This window comes from Anabrus simplex, chromosome 10, assembly GCF_040414725.1.
Source record: "Anabrus simplex isolate iqAnaSimp1 chromosome 10, ASM4041472v1, whole genome shotgun sequence".
Classification (NCBI taxonomy): Eukaryota; Metazoa; Arthropoda; class Insecta; order Orthoptera; family Tettigoniidae; genus Anabrus; species Anabrus simplex.
Window position 1 is genome coordinate 55347416 of NC_090274.1, and position 15832 is coordinate 55363247.

At 38.0% G+C, this 15832-nt stretch overlaps 1 protein-coding gene across 1 annotated transcript in view; it reads right to left on the reverse strand.

Moving 5' to 3' along the window:
- LOC136882144 (uncharacterized) overlaps nucleotides 1-15832 on the reverse strand; it is a 504614-nt gene that overhangs the window by 29413 nt on the left and 459369 nt on the right. The gene's annotated exons all lie outside the window — the stretch shown is intronic.

The window sequence follows — 15832 nt, forward strand, 5'->3', positions numbered from 1 at the left end:
TCAATCAATCAATCAATCAATCAATCAATCAATCAATCAATCAATCAATCAATCAATCAATCAATCAATCAATCAATCAATCAATCAATCAATCAATCAATCAATCCTGGTCTGCATTTAGGGCAGTCACCCATGTGGCAGATTATCTATATATTGCTTTCCTAGCCTTTTCTTAAATGATTTCAAATACATTTTCTTAAATGAATTCAAAGAATTTGGAAATTTATTGAACATCTCCCTTGGTAAGTTATTACAGTCCCTAACATCCCTTTCTATAAACGGACATTTGCTCCAATTTCTCCTCTTGAATTCCAGCTTTATCTTCATATTGTGATCTTATCTACCTTTAAAAACGCCACTCAAACTTATTCGCCTACTAATATTATTCCAAGCCATCTCTCCGCTGATAGATCGGAACATACCACTTAGTCGAGCATCTCGTCTTCTTTCTCCCAAGTCTTCCCAGCCCAAACTTTGCAACAGTTTTGTAACGCTACTCGTTTGTCGGAAATCACCCAGAACAAATCGAGCTGCTTTTCTTTAGAATTTTTTCCAGTTCTTGAATCAAGTAATCCTGGTGAGGGTCCCATACACTGGAAGAATACTCTAGTTGGGGTCTTACCAGAGACTTATATGCCCTCTCCTTAACATCCTTACTACAACCCCTAAACACCCTCTCAACAATGTGCAGAGATCTGTACCCTTTATTTACAATCCCATTTATGTGGTTACCTCAATGAAGATCTTTCCTTATATTTTCACATAGGTTCTTGCTTAGTCTAAAAATTCAATGCCCCGAAGGCAGTATTTAACAGATGATCCTAAATACAACATTTTTACTGTTGGCAAGCATGACTGATGTGTGTGTCCGAGTACAGCAGCCCTCACACCCAGTTTTCGATGACGTAGGAGCAAGGGACTAGATCCTGGTAAAGTTTCCCTTTCCGTGTTCATCGTACAGCGTGAAACATACAACATTGCTTGAAGTCGTTGCTGCACTGCAGTAAAACACTAACGGGAATTAGCTAATAATCCACCACAAATATTTATCACTAAAGCCCGGATTTTTATGCAGAAACAGGTTAGATTGCAAACTAATTTGGTTGGTAGGAAGTGTCGGCCACCCGCTCTTCCATAACATACGAGTAACATAAATTATAGGGGTTTTGATGGGCCGTACCCCTAATGCTTATGCAAACCCCATAGCATGATCGTTGTGAAGGTAGACTATGCATGCTACTCACTTCAGTAAGTTTGCATTCTAACCTATTAATGCATCAAAATCCGGGCTCTATTTACCACTAAAAAATTACTCTTAATGAACACGAAGCTACTAAACATTATTCCGACAGAAAGGCGGTGCATACGGAACTTGTAACAGAGAGGATCAGGAAACTAAACCTAGTCCCTTTCGCTTCAGACAAGCGGGCGGCAGAGTAGAAGAGTCCAAATCTACACGTGTGCTAAGGGGTGCGAAGAGAGCTGTCGCATGGAGGTACACAGTCGTCATATTTAACATTTCTGGTGGAAGTAATTTTATATATGAATACAACTGAGGTAATACAACACCCTACTGCTGCTAGTCCAGCGATGGCACGCCACTGGTTATGATATTATTTCTCTTCTTTGGCGTGATTTAAAGATGGTTAAAAAATAACGTAGCAGTTACTTTGTCACAGTTACATGACTGTCGCTGTTACAAATGTAACGAGGAAAAAATTAACATGTTACCGGGTAACGACAACAGAATAACGTAGTAGTGAAAACAGTAACTTGAAAGTAGGAACTGACACTATTAGCAGCTTACAAACAGAATGTGACCTTCAGAGTTCAGATAGTACGCATGTCTTCCAAGTGAGAGCACTTTCGTAGGAGATCGCTTTAAGCAAAATACACCGGTTCTATAGTGTATAATATACTCTATAGTGTATTTGTTGAAGTGGCTGCTGTCATTTTGTAAATAAAGTGTAAACTGTTACGACATATTCAACTGCTCAGGGGTAATCGTTGACTTAGACATCGCGCAGGGCTACTTTCATTATAATATTATACGTTTCACCCGAATAATTTTTCTTGTACCATAAATCAATTATTGTCGCGGCCACGAAATTAGGCGGGTCAGAGAAATTACGCTGTTGCCAAGATTATGTAGCAACTGGCGAAGAAATGTCTAACTGAACACATCATTTCGGAGCGCGAGGCAAGTTGTTCTCTCTCAAGCTCCTGATGTTACTTCATACAATGTTTCGATACAAATTATACTACAAGCTTCAGAAAAGATTGCTGATTTCAGTGGTATAACTATTTTGCATATAAACCACTTCAAATAATTATGAAAAATAAGTAAGTTTAAATCCGTAGAATCATGTATTGAAAATTTCAGTAAGCGGCCAAGTTTTTATTTCTTCAGCCAATAAAATTTTGTCTGCGGGAAAAGTTTTAAAAAATCACCTGACTTATATTTTTTATCTGAAACATATTTCTGTCAGTCTTGTAATTTTCCCGGAAAATGGCTCGGAAAGCGATCATGTAAATGTCGCAAGCTGAGGCAGTTCGGGGGCGCGCACCAGCACAGGCTGCAGGACCCCGTAAATACTTTCGGATTACATATTAATCCGTATCAGTTTTTTTTACATTATAACTTTAAATATTTGAATACTGTATATTGTACTGAGTAATATGGAAAAAGAACTACTTTAAAGAATAGGTTAACATTAATTTACAACGATGTAAGAATCGGTTTTTGGCTTCAAGGTAGTCTTAGTCACTGTCGTCACTCATCTCACTATCTGTCGAGTCGTCTTTTACACTAATGATGAATGGCTCCATTCTTTCGTCCCTTACTATTTCCTTGGCCCAATCGTCTGTTTGAACATTTTCCGCGCGATTGATGCACTTTTCCCAATCTGAAGCAGTCACAGGGTCGATGGCTTCTGACGCGAGTTTTTCTACGCCCTTTATTTTCAATGTCTTGTTCCTGTCTGCCACTTCTTTCTTGACTTGAGCCCAAATCAATTCACATTCACTATCCATCTTTAACTGCACTTACTATGCGAGCTCAACAGCTGCTTGACATGGAATGACTCGGGTAAGGTGGCCTGGAGCGGATGGGCTTCAGTTTGACAGCACTGCACGATCAGCGTTGCCAATCCGTGCCCGGGGCTAAGCGACTCTCGACCATCTGTCGCTTCGCCGTTCCCATATCTGACGATAAGGGAGTTTTCCTCACCCGCCTAATTTGGTGGCCGCGACAATAGTATGATAACTTTCCATATTGATATTAAAGATAACATATTATAGATAACATAACATTAATTCATTTTACTTAATCGGTCTCCTTGTATCGGTTTGTGTCGAGGTTTGGCAGACAGATCATCATGTTTTCTTGTCTTCTATCCTTGACCGGGGCATTGTCAAACTCACTCCTCTAGATTTTAGAAAAGACGCTATGTTGTCTTCTCATTTCATCCTTTGTCTGCCTCTCGTTAACTTTATAGCAAATAGGAATACGTGTTTTGCTGCACCGACTTTCAACAATGTAGTGATGCGTGCGCGCATGTGCAAGTGGATGAACGGGACTTCGCAACACAGACAAGCTTGAAGCCGTGAACAGGCTGTGACCAATAAAAGGTGAGTAACTTTGGACGTTATTTTTAACTGTTACTTTTCACAGTTACTTTATTGTAGCAGTGACAGATGTAGCAGTTACACAACAATAACCGTTTGGCACACCTCTAGTGTGATATCCGTTACGACTGATTAAGTATACTCACTGAATACAGTTTCAAACAGCTATAAACGCATGCCAGGTTAGTACGAACTTCCAAACACAAACATTAACTACAATTACCTATCTCAACAATGGGTATCCATACTGTTGTTAACAATTGGCGGGAAAAAGATTTTACCTCTTTATTACTTACAAAACTAAATTTACCCCCTTGTTCATATTTATATGCATAATTCTATATATGCGTCAGGCGGCTATTACATCATCCCCTCGTTCAGACTTGGCAATTGACTGAAGCTTGCACTGGACATGAAATTCTTTCAGTACGAAGATCTTAAGAAGCTGGTGAATAATTTTTACATTCTATTTATGGAATGAAACAAAAATACCCCCCAAAATTTCTCATTTCTTTACAAAGTTTGTTAAAAATCCAAAGTCAAGCAACTCAATGTTGAAAACATCCTACGGAAATGAGCTACGAAATTTAGGTAAATAAAATATAATAAATTGTGAGAATATGTTCTTTATTTATTCCTAAAAATTACAATCCTTTTCTTAACCATCGTTATCCGGTCAATTGGATTAGAAGTTTGCTTTTCTTTTTCTACCACTACGAGCGCTAATGTGAGTCAATGCAAAGTTTCACTTAAGCCCTTCGGTGTGGACATTTTCAAGTAATCAAAACGCGCCTGAGGCTATTGAACCAAGGAAGACGTTACAGGAAGAACTGTGTAAATAAGTTAATTTAGTTAGGATTTGAATATAAAGAAAAGTAAAAAAAAAGTTATTAGAGGCTGTTTTTCCAAAACTGCAATTAGGCCGGAAATGATTTTCGAGTTTTTTAAAAACTTTGATAGAGCTATCCAAGACTCACAGTTTGAAACCTTTCCGGGCCTTTTAGACCTTCAACTTTCGGCACAGTTGAGAAAATTGCTTAATTTTACGGTTTTCTTAGTATATGGACCCATACTTTGTCTGCGAAGGAATGTTTTTTTAAACATTAAAATTGTGATCCAATTTCGTGATACACAACTCAAACGGTTTAGGCACCGATTCTCGGAGAACGGAATACAGTTTGCAACCTTTACCGATTTGTTTTTTAAACTACTACGATAAGCTGAAAACCAATTTCTGGAGGCCTTCACGACACAACAAGTGCGTTTTTTTCATAGCCAATATGTTTTAGGTGAAACTGTTAAGTTTACTCACCCTTCGAGCGGGAAATGGTCTTCAGTAAAGAAGGGAGATGCTTTCAGTTTGCATATAAAGCCTCACCTTCATGGGGCAATACACAGACGGATTTAGAAGGCGTAAAGATCTGGCAACACGGAAAGGCTTCCCTCACAAACAAGGATTCATGGCGCTCCAATTCTCGTAGATTCAAGGCGTTACTGTACCCCGTATGGATATATCGTACTCCAGGGAAAATGGCCAGTTCGTGAAGAGATTGAGGACAGCCATCGAGCACTCTCACACGAAGTGGGAACTGGGTCTTCAAAGTGTGGTCTTAGTATCGGAGACAAAAGTTCCATCTGAGAATAACATTTAACAATATAAAGATTTATTTAAAGCACTTAATACATTTTTCTGTACGCGATAAAAGTAATCCTACCTTATAGACGTATTCAATATTTATTCGATAAATTTTGATATTTTTCGATAATATTCGAATATTGAAAGAAAAATAGATCAATAGATCATGACTGAAGAGGTATCATATTTTTACTTCGTACTGAACAATTCTTTATCCACTTGTACTTTAAAATACTTTATGCTCGACGACGCCGAAATACAAATATTACATGCCAGAGGCTCATTATCGTTCAAGTTTCATTATGATGCAAGTTCTCCACCAATCAGCGTTCAGATTTTCATTATGATACTAGTTCTCCACCAATCAGAATTCAGATTTTCATTATGATGCAAGTTCTCCACCAATCAGCGTTCAGATTTTCATTATGATACTGGTTCTCCACCAATCAGAAATCAGATTTTCATTATGATACTAGTTCTCCACCAATCAGAAATCAGATTTTCATTATGATGCAAGTTCTCCACCAATCAGAAATCAGATTTTCATTATGATACTAGTTCTCCACCAATCAGAAATCAGATTTTCATTATGATACTAGTTCTCCACCAATCAGAAATCAGATTTTCATTATGATACTAGTTCTCCACCAATCAGAAATCAGATTTTCATTATGATACTAGTTCTCCACCAATCAGAAATCAGATTTTCATTATGATACTAGTTCTCCACCAATCAGAAATCAGATTTTCATTATGATACTAGTTCTCCACCAATCAGAAATCAGATTTTCATTATGATACGACTGCTTGACCACATAGGTAAGGATAGCATCGCACCTGCACTCAACGCACTAGCTTCGCGCTTGTTTCCAAAATCAAACATGTCGGACACACATATTAACATCAATGCACCTTCTACTTCCAATATTCCACAACCACACGGCACATTCCCACAAATTCACTTCAGCAACAGTACAATAAGCAATTTGTATTTGAAATAAAGCTAGGTTATGATAACGGTAACCTCCTATCAAAACTTTGAAAACATACGACATTGTCAAGGTCTCTGATCCACTCGCGGAAAAAGAATAATAACCCAGCGCATGTGCTCTGCGCTCTGTTCAGTAAACTCAACTATCAAGTGACATCTCGACAGAAATTAATGAATATTTAAAAAATAGAGTTATAATTATCGTCGAGCATAAGCAGTCGCATGCCACTCGTCTATAATGGTAATTAAGACAGTCGTATGGAAATTATAAAACTCGCTTCGCTCGTTTCATAGACATACTCGTGTCTTAATTATTGCCATTATAGGCTTTTTGAATAATTTACTATTTTGATGCAACGTATTTTCATTTTTATAAAAATTAAATTAAATTAATTGATTTATATTAGATACAGTCGATGGAGGGCCATTTTACACTAACAATATAACAAAGTACCTAGGTCTTAATATAAGGAAAGATATTCATTGGGGTAATCACATAAATACGATTGTAAATGAAGGGTACAGATCTCTGCAAATGGTTATGAGGGTATTTAGGGGTTGTAGTAAGGATGTAAAGGAGAGGGCATACAAGTCTCTGGTAAGACCCCAACTAGAGTATGGATTACTTGATTCAAGAACTGGAAAAAATCCAAAGAAAAGCAGCTCGATTTGTTCTGGGTGATTTCCGACAAAAGAGTAGCGTTACAAAAATGTTGCATTGTTTAGACTAAGAAGACTTGGGGGAAAGGAGACGAGCTGCTCGACTAAGTGGTATGTTCCGAACTGTCAGTGGAGAGATAGCGTGAAATGACATCAGTAGACGACACGCTATCTGGGGGAGCGGTTGTGTGTGCTTCTCTCTCTGTCAGTTTATAGGGGAAGAATGCTTGTTGCTACCTTCGACTAAACCTTGAGGAGTCATGAAGAATACGGAGATCTCCGAAGACATAAACCAAATGTATTATTCTTGATAGATCTAACGAAGGTTGTAGATATCTTCAATATTCTGATAGTAAAGTTCACGTTATAACCTTAACCAAATGTGCATATCATTTTAGTGTGCAATGAAGTCTTACGTAGAATATTATATTTCCATTTTCAAGAAAACTGATGCTAACCAGTGAAATTTAATACGTAATATGATACGTTCAATGAACATGTTGAAGAAAATATTACTGAAGTTTCAAATCTGAATACTATTGGTACATATATGAGTGGGTTAACCAATATCCTATTTGGTTTTTACTAAAAAGGAACGCCAGAGAAAATGTATTGTTAGCTAAAACTGTTTAAAAAGAAACAAAAACATTCTTAGAGAATAGAATCAAACACCATATACTTCTATAATGTTTCATTACACAATTTGTAATGTAAAATAAATCAATTACTAGGCTGAACCCGTCGAAATTCTACGAAGTACTACGGTAAAATATATCTATATCTGGCATTTAAAAACTTTTGAGTAACAGCATTTGCTACATGTAGTTTACAGTCGCTAAATACAGATTCCAGGAATTAACTTGAAGACTGAAGTGCGTAGGACCTATCTGCAGAGAAATTTACATCCAATGTCACTGAAATGTAGTGATGTTAGAGCACCTCCTTAAACATACATTTATTGTCCGATGGCTCGCTGGCACTATTCGTACTTTCAAACTGTCAAAGGGTCGCACTCGAGACATTGCTACGGCTAAATATAGTCTGGAGTATATATACACCAACACGGTCTAAAGTCTGTCCTTGAGCTTTTTTAATCGTCATATTAAAGTCAAGATGAATAACAAAGTGGTTTCTTTAAAACGAAATGGAAGAGTAGTGTCGATGGTGTTAAATGATTTCGAGATCCAAACAATTGTCATGCATTTTTCGTACAATTATTACTGTTCCTTTTAGAAGCCCCTGTGAAGCATTTAAGTTTCTTAATAACATCACAATTGTTCCAGGTTTTAATATTTGAGGGCTTCAGGAGGCAAGCCACTTAATTCTAAGCTGTTCAGAAACTCTATGGGAAATTGGAGAGTTCATTTTCATCTTTGGTACGTTCTGGCCGTTCCGGATAGAAGATCTCTAGCTTTAGAATTGATCTGATCACAGTGCTCGTTTATATGGGCAAGAATGGCGATTTTGGAGAAATGGCACTGGACAGCAACACTTCAATTGTAAATGGCCACATATGCTTGACATGACATGGGGTTTTATTGACATCGAAATAAAGAACACAAAATTATCAACAGATGGCGATGGATAGCAACACGTCAATTGCAAATGACTACACATGCTTGACATGACATGGAGTTTTATTGACATCGAAATAAAGAACACAAAACGACCAACAGACGGCGGTGGACAGCAACACGTCAGGTACAAATGGCCACACATGCTTGACATGACATGGGGTTTTATTGATATCGAAATAAAGAACACAAAATTATCAGCAGGTGGCGATGGACAGCAACACGTCAGTTGTAAATGGCCACACATGCTTCACACGACATGGGGTTTTACTGACATCGGAATAAAGAACACAAAATGACCAACAGACGGCGATGGACAGCAACACGTCAGATACAAATGGCCACACATGCTTGACATGACAAGGGGTTTTATTGACATCGAAATAAAGAACACAAATTATCAACAGACGGCGATGGACAGCAATACGTCAGGTACAAATGGCCACACATGCTTGACATGACACGGGGTTTTATTGACATCGAAATAAAGAACACAAAATGACCACCAGACGGCGATGGACAGCAACACGCCAGGTACAAATGGCCACACATGCTTGACATGACATGTGGTTTTATTGACACTAACAACGAGTGCACAAACAGGCCAACAGGTGGCGCTGGACAGCAACATATTACTGATGCCATGTACGGTATAAAGGGAGCTGTCATGAGAGAGGGCGTCAGATGCGCCTGCAATCGCGGTATGGCATGTTTGGCCTCCCCGGTCTCCCGACCTCAATCCGTGTGATGATTGTTGTGGGGTTACATGAGGTCCCTAGCTACCGCGATCTAACTCATTAGGGGTGCTAAAAGACAACATCCGACGGCAATTTCTCACCGTACCTACGGATATGCTGTACAGTGCTGTTCACAACATTGTCCCTGGACTACAGGTGTTGTTGATGAATGACGGATGACATCGTCTTTGCTAAACCTCGATTGTTGTGCTAATTATTGCTTGTGTATCGTATGAAGCGCCATCTGTTGGTAATTTTTTGTACTTTACTTTGGTGTCAATAAAACCCCACATCATGGCGATCATGTGTGTCAATTATTACCTCTCTATCTCCAATAGCACCTTTCTTTTATCTAAATAACATGTCACAAAACTTGATCCTGTAAGGAGTAGCTGGTGGATTGAAAAAGAAAACGCCTTGCGTTTTAAATTCCTTTGTGCCCATATTTCTTTCATTCTTTTACTGTGCTTTCCTTTCTGTCTTCAGACCAGGTTGTTCCAGTCTTCTTCTTTGGTCTTTCCTCTTGGTCAACTTGCCATTTGTGAATTTTCAGTCTGAAGATTACCCTCTTTTGGACATCTGCTAGTGTAATTCCTGCCTGTTTCAAATCGATTTTGATTTCGCCAATCCATTCCATTGCGTCTGTTTTAACTTTATTCCTGTTTTCATAGAATTTGCCTTTTTTTTTTTTTTTGTAAGTCTGTCTGGATGCATTCTTTTGATGTGTTCATAGAATCTTAGCCTGCGTTTTCTAATGCCACTGTGAATATTTGTGTATTGTTTGATTTCCTGTCCACCTCTAAGTTGGTATTGTCCGTCGGTGAGTTTTAAGCCTAGAATTTTTCTTCTCATTTTGCGTTCATTTTTTCAATGCTTTCAATGTCTGATTTCCTGTTCAAAATTGGAGTCTCTGATCCATAAAGACATTCTGGTTTAAAGACTGTATTGTAATGTCTTAGTTTTGTGTGCTTGAGGATTCATTTTTTTGTTATAGATATTTTGGGTTAATCGATGTGCAATTTCCATCTTTTTGCATCTCATTTCATTGGCTTTTGTTTTGAGTCCATTTTCTTGCATTGTTTCACCAGGACACTTAAATTGTGATTCTCGTTTAATTTTGCCATATTTTGTCACCCTGAATTTTGATGGTTGTTTGTTTTGGGACATGTATTCTGTCCTTTCAAAAGACATCTGAAGGCCGACTTCTTTCGCAATCCCCTTCAGGAGTTTAATCTGATTTTGGACTGTTGAAATGTCTAGGTTTATCTATGTCGTCCGCAAATGCTAGGGCAATCTATCGCTAGTTCTCTATCTAAAGTGATTGGTTGGTGAATTTTGAGGACTCATTTCTCTTTACGCCATTCCTGCATCACTTATTATTATTATTATTATTATTACTGTACATGCTCTCTGCATGCTCCCCTACATGAGTAGTACTACATGCACTTACAATACATTTCCTTACAAATGCACAAACATAAATTACATTTGAATAACTCAATTTCTGATAATGACTGATAATCATATCAATATCAATCAATATCAGTCTTCCTTTTCCCCTAGAGCTTGAAAGTCCAGAGTACCAACAAATTTGGAAATATTCCTTTAAATACTTTTTCAATAGCATAGATTTCTGCACTGGGCAACTATAATCTTTATTAACACTATTTATCAAGAATTGCCTAATATTTTCCACTTCACTGCACAGAAAATTATATAAGGGCTGCTGTTACAGGAACACTTGGAGTTACGTATAATTTTAAGTCTGTATAAGTACGTAGCAATATTTCCATGTCCAGTCAGTATTGTAGTCATATTTGGTGTTAAGGTGATTTTGTATTTCAATCTGCCTGCAACTCTTGGAAATAATTCCTTTGTAAGTGTACCTTTTGAAGTTTGTTCCCATTTTTGCTGCCGTTCATGAATTGATTCTTCTCTGAGATTTTTTCTTAAATGTATAGATGGGTATTCTGTCGAAACAGATTTCACTTAATTTTGCAGCCTCCTTTGCAATTTTATCAGCCAGTTCATTGCCTTCCATTATTATTGTTATTATTATTATTATTATTATTATTATTATTATTATTATTATTATTATTATTATTATTATTCCAACCTATTCTCCTAGGTTACTCCTTGACTGATTGAGAACAGCCACCACTGAATAATTATAATTTGATTTATAATTGTCCTGCTACTAACGTCCAGACAGTCTCATACAAATAGTATTAACGCTTAAATAAGGTATGAATTCGAAAGTGGTACAAGTAGAACTGGTTGAGAAAATGCGCAGAGTAATATTTTCTACCTTGCTGGCAGCTAAAAAGGCAAGGAATACATCTTTATTGTATTTGCATAAAAATTCCATTCCGAGTAGCTCAAATTTAGTTCCCAATTTTATTGAATATCGCAGTTCTGTGGATACGTAAGAATCTGCTATCTTGAGTAATTGTGTTTCTTATCGTACTAGAGTATGCATCTGAAACTGAAAGGTAGGTAGACTGGAAGTTGCGTCGTTGAAGATAACTTTTACCGAGCAGATGATTCCGGTTCTCCAAAGGGACTCAGTGCGATATGAATACAAGGGAACAATTGAGAGATATAAAGAATGTAATATTCCTATGAGATGAAATGGGTATGGCTTTTAGTGTCAGGTGTGTCCGAGGACATGTTAGGCTCGTCAGGTACAGGTCTTTAGATTTGACTCCCGTACGCGACCTACGCGTCGTGATGAGGATGAAATATTGATGAAGACGACACATACACCCAGCCCCCGTGCCAGCGAAATTAACCGATAATGGTTAAAATTCGCGGCATTGTCGGGAATCAAACCTTGGACCCCTGTGACCAAAGGCCAGCACGCTAACCATTTGGCCATGAAGCCGGATGGTCTGGGCGGCGTTTTCATGGTCGCAATTAAGCCCCATTGTCCGGCTGCAACGAGCGCTGACATGTGCACGTGCACCATCTGCATCCGTTTCTGGCCCTAGATGGAGAGGCCATGTTTCAACAGGACAATGCGCCATGTCACCGCTCTGCGGTGGCACTCATGTGGATGGAGGAGCACTCCAGTGAAGTTACGACCATGGATTGGCCCTCCTGATCTCCCAATCTTAATCCATTTATGGGATGCTCTCGATGCCGGTTTACGCTCCATAAACTCCGCACCAACTACACAGGATCAATTGGGGGTGGCAGTGCAAGATGCGTGGGTCCAGATCCCTCCAGAACGATTCTAACACCATGTAGAGTCGATGCCTCACCGTATTGCTGCCGTTCTGAGGACTCGTGGAGGAGCAACTCGTTATTAACATCACATTCAGTGTCTTCCCATGACTTTTAGCCAGAGAGACTGCGTGTTTGTGTATATGTAATGGATGGAACCCGGATTTTGATGCATTAATAGGTGAAAATGCAAACTTACTGAAGCGAGTAGCAGGTATCATCTACCTTCACAACGATTAAGCTATGGGGTTTGCATAAACACGAGGGGTACGGCCCATCAGAACCCCTATAATTTATGTTACTCTTGCTTCATTATGAAAGAGCGGGTGGCCGATACTTCCTACTAACCAAATTAGTTTGCAATCGAACCTGTTTATGCATAACAATCCGGGATTTAGTAATGGGTAATCTCAGAGAATACTGGACCGATTTTGACAATTATTTCACCATTGAATGATAATGCCATTCAGGGTAACGTAGGCCACGTACCATCCCGGAATATCAAAGGGTTTCCATGAGGACCGAATTTGGGTTCTTTGGCACATTAGCATAGGTTAATAAGGCGAAATATGAAATTTATAGTACAAGATGATCTAAGTTTATACTTTTCACGTTCCGTATTTATGCCAATATAATTAAAAGCAATTGGTGAAAAATTCAGATAGAATGGATTGATGCTAAATTAGAAGTTAAGATAGAATAGATTGATGTTAAATTATATGTTTAATTACGGAAAATTACTGGAACATCCTGGGATGCAGCAGGAAAATCAGTTAAACTACAGTTTTATCTCTGTGTTATGTCGCAGGTGAATATGCCAGCCCAGTGTGGTATAATTCAACTTATGCTAAACAAGTAATTATCGCTCTTATTGAGTCATGTAGACTTATTACTGGATGCCCGAAACCTACACCGGGGTATGAACTCTACTATTTGGCTGCAATTGCTCCTTCAGTGATCAGGATTGAAGCAGCTGCATATAAAGAAAGGCGTAAGGTTACTTCCTCAAATAAACATCCATTATACGATCACCATTCTCCTCTTTCAAGGAAAAGTTTCTTGAGAGCAACAGATAATATTGGTCAACAGAAATCTTCTTGATTATCTATGAGAAAGATGAGATCTGAACACCATTGGATGACACGGTCAGAAAATCTAGCTGCCGGTTTCACTGAAGAATGGCCTGTGTGGAAAACTTTGAATAGGCTCAGAATAGGAGTCACAAGGTGAAAAAGATCATTTGCAGAAATGGGGTTACTCCAAATCATCAACCTTTTGTGACTGTGGACTTCAACAACCTTCGGAGTACTATGTCCTGCAAGATGTAACATTGATGATATGATGTGGGCAAGCTGTGAAGCCACAGTGATTACTAAATATTGGGCTAAAGTTATTTAGATTGTCATCTTTATCTGTTATCTCCCCTGTATTAATTGTATATAATTATTATTTTGTATTATATAACTGTTTAATGTGAGGCTTTTGACAAGAATAAATAAATAAATAAATAAATAAATAAATAAATAAATAAATAAATAAATAAATAAATAAATAAATAAATAAATAAATAAATAAATAAATAAATAAATAAATAAATAAATAAATAAATAAATAAATAAATAAATAAATAAATAAATAAATAAATAAATAAATAAATAAATAAATAAATAAATAAATAAATAAGTAAATAAATAAATAAATAAATAAATAAATAAATAAATAAATAAATAAATAAATAAATAATTATAACATCAATCTATTCTCTCCTCATTTATCACCAATTACTTTGAATTTGATATAAGTGTTCAACAAATTATTTATATATCCTCAAGACAGTGACTTATTTTAGTGTATATAGAATCAGAACTATTTTCAAATATTATGCTATCTATTTTTGTTATATGTATGGCCAATTAGTTTGTTTAGTGTTTTAAGATCTTATAGCTGATGATGGTCTAATATGGTATGTATGTTGAGTGCTCAGCCCGAAGGCTGGTTTCATCCTCCACAGCTTCACCAAAGAGCTCTCATAGATAGCCTAGGCTTCACTGAAGAGGCATACGAGGGAAATAACGAGTGAGGTAGTTTCCCGTTGCTTTCTTCACCGGGCCTGAAGTTGTTATTACATATCAGTCTGGCAAGCCCACTGAAATGCACGCACCAACCGACCCTATGAGTGATATTTTTACACCATCCAAAGAAGGGGCTGGCTGCATAATGGTATTACTGGCATCGCTCATACCTCGGTCACTTTCATGTTGTCCAAGCCAAGGATAAGACTGAGACAGATCAGTGAAAGTAACAAATTTATTCTAGCACATACCAAAAAACTTAGTGCACTATAAACACTACATCTCGTCGGCAATGGCGGAGCCAAATTTCAATAGACCGAAACTAGTACTGTGGTTAAAATAAATTGAAATACTAATTTTATATTGTATTGATTAGGTGGATAACCTCATTTACCTGCAATAGTTACAAGGATCGACCAAAGCTCATTTTAAACATCACGAGGCGAAGAACAAAACTCGGCAGGGACCGAAAACCGCGTTTTAAGGCCCCTAATTCTCATGACAAGTTGTTCTACGTCCCAATGACGCGGATAAGTCTTTTTTTTCTAGTTGCTTTACGTCGCACCGACACAGATAGGTCTTATGGCGACGATGGGACAGGAAAGGGCTAGGAGTGGGAAGGAAGCGGCCGTGGCCTTAATTAAGGTACAGCCCCAGCATTTGCCTGGTGTGAAAATAGGAAACCACGGAAAACCATTTTCAGGGCTGCCGACAGTGGGGTTCGAACCTACTATCTCCCGAATACTCGGATAAGTCTTATGGCGATGATGGGATAAGAAAGGCCTAGGTGTGGGAAGGAAGGGTCTGTGGCGTTAATTAAGGAGCAGCCCCAATATTCGCCTGGTGTGAAAACGGGAAACCACGGAAAACCATCTTCAGGGCTGCGGAGAGTGGGGCTCGAACTCACTATCTCCCGAATGAAAGCTCACAGCTGCGCGACCTTAATCGCATGGCCACTTGCTCGGTTAAAGCCCTAACACCAACCATTTTCGAAATATTGGCATCACACTCCCCCGCTGTAGATATTAAATTTAAATGTATCAAATTAGTTGATAGTCTACTTACTAAACGATGTATGGTTATAGCTGCTGGTACGTTCGTACCTATCGGTGTTACCTATTTCGAGAGTTTAGGTCTATCACTTCGTACATGTTTGATGCAGCTCTTCATGCCACCCTATATTAACCTTTTCATTTCTACATAACTGTTACATACGAGGGTCGAGTCATAAGTCATGGCAACAATTTTGTTTCCCGACAACAGGAGACAACACAGAAAATCTAAGATATGCATTTGGAAATATTACTTAT